Raw genomic sequence first — 6000 nt, forward strand, 5'->3', positions numbered from 1 at the left:
ATCCCCTAGTTTAAGTGGCCCTGTAGTACTGGTTCTGTTGAGCTAACCAGGTGATCCCACAGTTGTAACAAGGCTATGAGTAACAACTTAAATTGTGAGCATCATGATAACTCCTGAACAGAACTGAGGAGGAAAGTTCATTTTGGAGGTGTGGAACTACTTATATTTGAGGGTAGAAAAGATAAGCATGGGGATGCATGACCTTGCAAAAGCAGCATGTAAGTCATAATCACTCAAAGCAGGCCTTTGTACTCAAGGAATTTGGTCTTTCCTCTCTCAAAAAACAAAGCTATGCTATTTCAGCTTTATTTTGTGGTGCTTTTTGGGGTTGGGTCTTTTTTAGGGGGGTGTCCTCCTTTTTGTTTTCAAGCATTTTAAAGCTTGTCTGTCCTTTGTGCCAAATGCACTAAATAAAATGAAACACGGGGTGGCCTAGGTTATCTGTTCTAGCTCCTGATGCAATTACTCTGTGCCTGAGTGAGCCTCATTTCTTACTGACTTAAGGAATTCAGCTGTCAAAAGCTAAGAAATGTGTATACTTTCCTAAAGATGAGCTGCATCTCAAATAACAAGGAAGTCACATCACTGTTGAACAAGATCTTAATTTCTCCAAAGTGGTTTCCTTACGTTGGGTGTCACTTCGGAGGCAGAAGTTTCATCTTGCCGGGAGGTGTTTGCAGTGTATTACATCAAACAGGAATTTAGGTGGTGATAAAATGAAACCTTATGAATGAGTCCTGTATTTCCTTTGTAATGCTATTGGTAACAAATTAGTAACGAATATACACTAACTGTTTTTAGAGGACTGACTGTCCACTGGTTAGGATGTAGGGCTAGGAGCTGGGGAGAACAGAGATGGTGCTCCGGGCTCAGCGATTCTGTCACAAAGCTGCTGTTGTTTTTTTTAGGATTTAAATCAGTGTCTTTCTTTGCTTGACACCTTGTTTCTGAACTTTTTGGAGTCTGGGAGAGTCTGGAGTCATGGGATCTAATTCTGATACCAGCAGCCTGGGCAATAGGTGCCCAAGGGAAATGAGGTGTCTTAAATTCTCTGCCTTTCTGTGCATCAGGCATAGGTTGACATGGAAGGTTTTATGTTAGATTGGGATTGACAGCTCTGCAGCTGTTTCTGGAGTTCAGTGTCTGTATTGTTCATTCCCCAAATGGAGGCAAATATATATATATATATATATATATATATATATATATATATAAAAGTGTTTGTTTTAAAAGGAGCAAGAACTTCAGCTGGTCCCATACTCTCACCCCTTCATGTAGACCACCAAAAGCCTCCCACCATGAACATTTCCCACTTTCCAGGAATGTCTGGGTGCCTGGCTGTTAGCTGTTCCAGGAAGGGCACTCTCCAGCCCTCCTGGCAGATATCCAGGTAGGCATGACATGGGTCAGATCCACAGGGAAGGAGAGGGAGAAAGGGAAAATAAGGAGGAAGAGTGACTGTGATTCTGTAGCTCATTGGGTGGGACATGGGCAATGATCATAGTGAAATTACTGAGGCAGGGATTGGGTTTGGGTCTTGCACTCTAATCTTACTTCCCCATTCGGATAGACTGTTATAAGAAAGGTCTAAAAACCAAACCCTTTGGCTTTGGTTTAACTGTTAGAAGTTTCTCTGATTACACCTGTGGGATGAAGCTTTATATGGGAAATCAGCAGAGTGATGCCTGGGGGAAGGGTACGCCAGCCCCACCACTCTGGAACTAGCCCCCCCGTGTGTGCAAAGGTGTCAGGCACCTAAGAAGATTCTGCTGGCAAAATAACACCATCTACAGACTTGGGAAATCTGTGGTCAAGACATGGCCTTGGAGACTCAACCTACTGTCTCTCTGTATGTAAACCTGGTGTAGGTGCTTAGTTTCATCCTTGGATCTGACCCTGACCTGTGTATGCCTCTGTTTTTTTTTGTATGCATAAAATGTGGAAACTGCTACACCTAAACCATGAGGATAAATAAATACAGCCTAAGCTAGGCTTTCATGAAGTTAATACAAAGATCCTGATGAGTTTCATAGGCCGTGAAGCAGCTCTGCTAAATAATTACGAAGCACTCCATGATCCTTCCAATGGAGTGTGCTATAGTCATGGTAAGTATCTGAAATCCAAGCAGCTCTCCAAGTCCAGGCACCGCAGGAAGCCTTTGGGTGGGATAGAAATAAGGCCCAACATAGCCCTGGTCCAACAGAGCATGGGCTGGGTGCAGCCTGACTCCAGAGTGGTTTGACTGATTCAGTGCATTGTGTTTTGCTGCTGCTGGGGACCTGTCTGCACTTAGGGCCTCAGACAGCAGAAATAAGAGCGGGTAGAGAGTAACTTATCACCAGTGAGAACTGTTAGGAGGCATTTTACAAACACGTGGTGTGGGTAGCTCAAAGGTAGGCACAGCCAGAAAGTGAAATGAAGTTAGTTTGGAAGAAAAATCCGGAAAATGTAGGACTGGTGACAGGAATAGTGTTTGCTTTGTTTGGCTGCTTTCCTGGGGAGATAGTTACGCTTCCTCCTCCATTTTTGTCAATGTTAGTACCTGCTGAGGCTGAATGGAACCTATTGGGGTGTGGCAGTGACTGGGGAGGAAAGAGTTACCTCAGGTTGAAAAAAAACCCAAACTATTTCTTCTTATTGTATCTTGCTGAATCAAAAATATCTTTGAATTCTTCTGGTTTCTTATTGTCTGTTTAGATCATACGCAGCACCCATTGTGTGTTCTAACCAGTCTTAATTCTTTACAAATGTTCAGCCCTAAAACTGTCTTGTGTTTTCCGTCCCGCTGTTATAAAAGTAATTGACTTCATAGGCTTATTATGCATTTGCCTAAATATTGATACGTCTCTCCCCCGTATGATGCTCATTTAACTTTTACTTTTTCCATGTTGGATTTATTCCTGATTTTCTTGTATACTTCTTTCTTTTTTTTTTTTTTTTTGTCCTGCAGAATGTTAACTTGGGCTCCAAGTATCAAATTTAACTGTGACAGGGTCTCTATTCAATTCCAAAGTTATTTTCCATTCTTTATTTTCCTCAGTATTTTCATGGGATACAGTTCCAATAAACAGTTCGTATAGCAGAGTATCAGTGACGCCATGAGCATTTCTGCAAGCTGGCTTTGGGCTTTTTTTGTTTCCGTCTCCACATATATTCCCATATGCGGAAATTGTGGGATATTTAGTAATATATCTCCCATAAACCAAATTTTGCCTGAGTTTATTGCTCACTGGTTGCACAATTGGTCTTTATTAAAAGCCCCTTCCTTCTGGTTTTTTAAATCACCTTCTGTGCACCTCACCTTCAGTTAGTTTTACTGTGCCTAATGAACCCCTTCCATACCTCAGCTCCACAGCAGTGTGCAACAGCTCAGCTTCCACAAGGGTGTTGGGAGCTTTAATGCACTACCTTTGGGGGATATGCTTAGCTCAAAGATGAGATGGCCCAAGTAATTCAGAGATAAGGAAATCCAAACAGGAGGTTCTTACTAGCAACACAGGGTTGTGAATTAAACAGCGTATCTTGGGGTTTGGTTTAAGATCTGCTGCCTAGGAAGTTTCACTTGGAGGAAATTACTGGCTTTTTCTGCCTGTTTGCAAAAATACATGTGACTTACAGACTGAACAGTCATATTTGACATGCTTGGTAACCATTGCTGAGGCTTACACTGGCTCTAAAAAGAATGTATTCGGGAGCTTATGAATTCTGTGTTCAATTTCACAGTGATAAAATTGACTACTGTGCATTTAAATGTTGTATTTTGAAGGTATAAGCAGGATTTAAATGATGCAAGGGCCCTGTGTTGGACCTCTGCACGAGGACTGGGTAGAGAGTAGGAAGTATCTGAAATTGGTGTGAAGAGTGTCTTCTGAATGATGTCACCTTCTCAATGAATGTGATCACTTACATCGTTCACTTGCTGCTTTTGAATAAAGAGAAAAATCCCTGTTAAAAATACAAGTCTGTCCATGAACAACTTATGGCTTTGACCTGCCAGAGGGGAGATTTAGATTAGACATTAGGAAGAAGTTCTTCCCTGTGAGGGTGGTGAGGCACTGGCACAGGGTGCCCAGAGAAGCTGTGGCTGCCCCATCCCTGGCAGTGTTCAAGGCCAGGTTGGATGGGTCTTGGAGCAACCTGCTCTAGTGGAAGGTGTCCCTGCCTGTGGCAGGGGTTGGAACTGGATGAGTTTTAAGGTCCCTTCCAACCCAAACCAGGCTGGGATTCTATAAATAGAGAAGGGAGGTAATACCTTATTAAATAAGTGACACCAAATAATTTGCTCCATCCAGATTTTTCCAGCAACATGGTTAACTCAGTTGAAATGAATTTCCTGATGTATAATGAGTAATTTCTGGTATATGCATCTAACCAGGAAAAACAGGAAATTCACCTCTATGGGGAAAGCCAACAAAGACCTGCATGTTGTGACAAAACTGCAGTAGGAACTTTAACATACGCATTTCCTAGTGTCTTGTCATATTAATGATGCATCCTTTGCCTGCCATTAATTGAAGCCCAAGGCTTTCATTACAGGTGTGTGAAGTTGAGTTCCTGTCCCTGTCAGACAGACCCTCAATTAAATAGCCTGATTTTTCAGAACTCCTGGATATACTTCAACTCCCCTTTTGCAGGAAAGCTGCACTTTCAGAAATCACTTCATAGGTATTGATTTTAATTTCCGGAATGGCAGCTGGTTTGAAACACTGCGACTGAAAAAGAAGTGGTTCTTGGGGAAAGTTCGTTGAGGTTGTTTGGTGAGAACAGAATGTGTTTGGGTTTCTTCAATTTCTTCATGCATCTGTGGTCAACCTGGTAGCAGAGCTTGGCTTTGTGCATGGCTACCATTGCATGCTTTGGAGGTGGAGGCAACACAAAGGGCAGTCAGATAGGCAGTGGTAAAATACCTTCTTCCCATGCTAGTTTTGTATCTGACTGCTCTCAGGCAGTGGTGAGGGTGCACTCTGTAGCATACTCCAAAAAGGGGGTTGGTTATTGGTTTTGATTTTAGAGTACAGCATTGTGGAAATGTTTTTGCCCACCTGGTCCCTGGGCTTCATGGGAATGAGCTGGGAACATCAAATGGGTCATCACCACATCCCCATGAAACACCTCCCAGATTGTTTTCTCAGGGTGTTCTCCATGTGTAGTAGCTTTGTGAGCTGTGAAATCAGTGATCCACAAGAGGGAGAATGACTTGTAACTTCTGTTGTACAAATACAAATGACATCCATTCGTGTGAAGGGCTGGTGTTACCTGCTAGTGTTGCTGCGTGCTTCTGGCATCAAAGGCCAAAATATTACCAGGCAGACAGTGAGGAATCTGTACCCATGGATGTCTCTGTGAAATACAGAGAAGAGGTCAAAAACCACATTCTAAGCCCTCAATACCTGAAAAAATGCTCTGATTTGCTGATGGTGGTCATGAGAGCAGCACTGAGCAGCCCTTGGTACTGGCTGAAGCACAGCTTGCTTGGGAAGATATGATGGATGTAGTGCTCTCAGGAAATGGTGCAAATATGAAGAGATTTAAGCAAAACAAGCTATAATAAACGAAATTATTAAACTAAGTGGTACAAGTTCAAACAGGTCTCAGCAGTTGCTGTTTCAGTTTGGAACTGAGGAGATTCCTAAGCACTGGAAGAGTGAAGTCCTCAAACAGCCTCTTGGTGCAGGTACTGGGGCAAGGAAGTAAAAACTGTCTTTCTGCCAGTCTTAGTAAAGCTGTGATAGGAATTGTTTAACAGAGGTGGAGTGATTCTGGATGTTTTTTTAATGTGCTGCTACACCTCAAAGGGTTCTGAAAGGAAACCTGAGCACTTCCTGCTTGTTGAGTTGTCACACCATATTGTAAGAGTTGCCTTAGTTGGTTTTACCAAAAGGCAAAAAGATGCATTTCTCTCCTTATAGCGTAACTTGTGAAGCTTTTTCACATTCCTCTGAGGAATGGGCAAAGACCGTGGTAGGAAAGGGCAAGTTAGTGCTGGTGATATTGGGAAAC

This window comes from Pezoporus wallicus, unplaced genomic scaffold (assembly GCF_028554395.1).
Source record: "Pezoporus wallicus isolate ANWC-B61680 ecotype Strahan unplaced genomic scaffold, APGP_CSIRO_Pwel_v1 scaffold_11491, whole genome shotgun sequence".
In the NCBI taxonomy this organism is placed as follows: Eukaryota; Metazoa; Chordata; class Aves; order Psittaciformes; family Psittacidae; genus Pezoporus; species Pezoporus wallicus.